Below are 4155 nucleotides of genomic sequence, written 5' to 3'. Positions count from 1 at the left end.
CCTCCCGGGTTCACGCCATTCTCCTGCCTCAGCCTCCCGAGTAGCTGGGACTACAGGCACTCACCACCGCACCCGGCTAATTTTTTGCAGTTTTTAGTAGAGACGGGGTTTCACCGTGTTAGCCAGGATGGTCTCGATCTCCTGACCTCGTGATCCGCCCGCCTTGGCCTCCCAAAGTGCTGGGATTACAGGCGTGAGCCACCGTGCCCGGCCAAGAATGACTTTTTAACAACTAGAGTTGTTCCACTGCAGATTCAGCGCATTGTAAGGTAGCGAGTTCTCTGTCACTAGAGGTATGCATTAAGAACTGACCATCACTTGGGAGGTGTTGCAGAGGGGACTTAAGCTGTGGCATCCACAGACCCATTCCACTCTGAAAGATTCAATGATTGTTTAATTTCTCCATACATCTCCCCTCCCACCAACCTTCCAGGATAGGACATCTAGGTAGTAAAATGTGACTACAAATTCCCTAAAGTCAAAAGAATAAATAGCCTTTCTGCATTTTGTGATGTGACATTATGTTGTTTTCCCAATTCCCATGCTCTCAGACCTGTTGGGTTTGGTCAGACTCAGTTCATCTTGCACAACAAGCAGCAAAAAGTATCCACATGCTTGTAATGGCCTTTCGAGTCCCATCAGAGGGTGAGGAGGTTTGGGAAAGAAGTTAGTGAGAGGTGAGGTCAAGTTGGGGACATTTTAGATAAAGTCTGAAATCCTGAATTCACAGGAACGCGGGGGGAAATTCTAGAGAATTACAGAGAATGGTGATTCATGGCACTGGGTCACTCCCTGCATGGGAGTGGTGCCTATTCTCAAATGGGCATGAACGGGGGTGAGGAGTGGACAGAGAAAGTGTTTGGGAAATTGGCATGATGAACGCATTGTTGGTGAGCTCCAGCAACAGGAGGAGCAGCGTAAAAACCTGGCAGGGGAGTACAGGCCATAAAACAATGGTGTCTGTCTTAGTTGGCTCAGGCTGCCATAACAAAATACCGCAGACTGGGTGGCTTAAACAACAGAAATTAATTTTCTCATGGTTCTAGAAAGTAGAAGTCAAAAATCGAGGTGCCTTCAGGGTTGGCTTCAGGTGAGGCCTCTCTTCTTGGCTTGTAGATGGCTGCCTTTTTGCTGTATCCTCATACATGGCCTCTTTACTGTGCATGTATAGGGGGAGAGACAGAGAGAGATTTCTGGTGTCTCTTCTTATAAGGACACCAATCCTATCAGATTGGGGCTCCACCCTTATGTGCTCATTTAACCTTATTATCTCCCTAAAGGCCCTATCTCCAAATACCATCACCTTGGGGGTTGGTATTTATGAATACCAACTTTAACATATGAATACGGGCTTTAACATACGAATTTTGCAGAGAGGACACAATTCTGTCTATAACAGTATCCATTGTAGCTCTTGCTAATTGTCTTTGCCGGTGAAGTAATTATCCTCTTGGAAGGAGAAAGGAGGGAAGGGACACTGATGAGAATCAGCTGTGTCAGTCACAACTGGTTCATAATTTGACTCCTGCACCAACCCTGCCATGAGAGAAGACGGAGGCTTGCAGATGTTCTAATCACCCAGATAGTAAGAGGTCAATCAATCATTCAAACTTGAGTTGTAAAGCTCATGCTGTCTTTGCACTTGAGGGAACTTTACCTTGAAACCTTGCTATATTCCTAAGACTGTTTTTAGGCCTGCTGTTAGGAAGACCACTTGATAGACCCTTTTGGGTGTCCAGGAGAGTCTCTGAATAGGACAGTGTTATGATCAGAGTTGTGCTTTGGGGAGGTTGCTTGGCCATGTGGGTGGGTGGGGAGGTGACTGATGAAAAGGAGAGAATAGAGATCCTCTAGCAGCCCATTACCTGGTCCTGTTGAGAGATAGTGACAGGCAGCAGAAGGGTCATCTAGAAAGAGCTACGTGGCCATAATATTGTGAAGACAGAGTCAGAGTTTCGGTAAATGATTAAGTGTAGGTCATGGGGTAAAGAGAGGGAATCCAGAATGAGGAAGGTGGTTCCCCTAATAAAATGAACAGAACCTGGGCTCAGGTCATTCTGGTACCCCGAGCTCTCCTGGCCTCATTCCACTGTCTTCTCAGATAGTGAGTGGGGACTTCAGGACAGCCTGACATTGCTTAGAGTACAATGTCCCTGTTTGGGAGAGAGATTGGAGAGGACTTTTTGAACTTATGACTCATCTAATGCAGTTAATAATTTCTGGTAATTATGTCCTTAATAGTACAGCATTAGGCTTAATTATTTATCAAGCAAGAGGTGATAAATGAAAAGATAGTGGGTCAGGGCAGGTAGGCCACTTGCAGAACAAAACTTTTGACTAAAAGTGGACTGTTAGGCCAGGTAGGGTGGCTCACACCTGTAATCCCAGCATTTTAGGAGGTGGAGGCAGATGGATTCCTTGAGACTAGGAGTTTGAGACAAGCCTGGGCAACGTGGCGAACCCCCATCTCTACAAAAAATACAAAAATTAGTTGGGTGTGGTGGTGCGCACCTGTAGTCCCAGCTACTTGGGAGGCTGAGGCTGGAGGATCACTTGAGCCTGGGAGGCAGAGGTTGCAGTGAGACGCGATGTGCCACTGCACTCCAGCTCGGGTGACAGGAATAAAACCCTGTCTCTGAAAACAAAACAAAACAAAAAGACTGTTATCCCCATCAAGCTTTGAGCAGAAGGAGGTAGATGTCCCTAAACACCCTGTCTTCCCCTAGTTTCCCCTTCTTAATGAATGGCATCCACCCAGTTACTCAAGTCCCAGATCTAGGAGTTACTTTTGATTATTCTGTCCCACATTTCCCACATCTAACCTATCAACAGAGCCTGCCAACGTTGTTTCTAAAACACACTTCCTAATCTCTACCCTTGCCTTTGTCTCAACTGCTGTCACCCTAGTCCAAGCCACTGTCCTCTCTCACCTAAGCCAGTGATAGTCTCCCACCTGGTTGTTCTGTTTTCTCCCTTGCCCCCAATACTGCACTCTACGCACAACTTACAGCAATTTAAAAAAGCAAATTAGGTCCTGTCCCTCTCCTGCTTCAAATCCTCCAGTGGCATCCCATCTCACTTAGAATAAAACTCACTTTTTTTTTGGAGTCAGGGTCTCACTCTCACTTTGGCTGGAGTGCAGTGGCATGACTGATCATAGTTCATTGAAGCCTGCAAGTCCTGGGCTCAACTGATCCTCCCTCCTCAGCCTCCTAAGTAGGTAGTACTACAGGCATGCACCACCATGCCCAACTAAGTTTTTACATTGTTTTTTTTTTATAGTGGCAGGGTCTCACTATGTTGCCCAGTCTGGTCTCCAACTCCTGGTTTGAAGCAATCCTGTTGCTTCAGCCTCCTAAAGCATGAGCCACCACACCCAGCCTAAATGACTCTGTTTTAAAATATTAAGATCACAAATCATTATCACATATCAACCTTCTTTTTGCTTCTCAACTATGCATACCTTTCCCACTTGTGGGGTGTCAGGGGGTCTTTGCTTAGTGGGAATGCTATTCGTGTGGTCTCTGAATGATTAACTTTTTTGTCATCCAGATCTCAGCTTAAAGGTCTGAATTACAATAGTAATTCTTTAATATTAGAGAAAGTCCATAGAGTGACCTTCTCAGACTCTTCAATCTAATCACTCTATCACACCCTCTATTCTCTTCATAGCACTTACCACTCTCTGATCATTGTTTTTGTCGTTTATTTATTTATATTTACAGCATTTGAATATCAGCTTCTTGAGAGCAGGGATTTTGTCTGTGTTGTTCACTGCTGTTATTAGTGCTTGACACGTGCAGTAGATGCTAAGTTAATATTTATTGAGCAAATGTACTAATGCACCTACACCAACCACTGTCTCCTTATTGTCATTCTGAGAACTTCTTCTGGCTAGGCCTTCAGAAATCTCTCTCTCCCCTGACTTAATATTTGGCACTAAGCACCAGCTGCCTTATACTGGTAACAGGGGCTGGTATAGTTAAAACAGTTTCTTGGCGTAATCTGTCTTTTGGGAAATAAGCGTTTTGTTCCAGGTTTGGACCATCTTTGGGACATTAGATAAATAACTACAAGCCTCTCCCTATCTGCTTAGCGAGAATGGGGATAATTACACTTTTTTGATTCTTTTTTTTTTTTTTTTTTTTTTTTTTT

At 44.7% G+C, this 4155-nt stretch overlaps 1 protein-coding gene across 1 annotated transcript in view; it reads left to right on the top strand.

Annotated features, from left to right (window-relative positions):
* The window catches only part of LOC108527591 (sodium/glucose cotransporter 1), a gene marked incomplete at its 3' end in the record, with an annotated part of 89747 nt that overhangs the window by 23832 nt on the left and 61760 nt on the right, over nt 1-4155 (top strand). The gene's annotated exons all lie outside the window — the stretch shown is intronic.

Source organism: Rhinopithecus bieti, unplaced genomic scaffold (assembly GCF_001698545.2).
Source record: "Rhinopithecus bieti isolate Rb0 unplaced genomic scaffold, ASM169854v2 scaffold_4666, whole genome shotgun sequence".
In the NCBI taxonomy this organism is placed as follows: Eukaryota; Metazoa; Chordata; class Mammalia; order Primates; family Cercopithecidae; genus Rhinopithecus; species Rhinopithecus bieti.
This window is presented reverse-complemented; position numbering and strand designations above follow the sequence as displayed.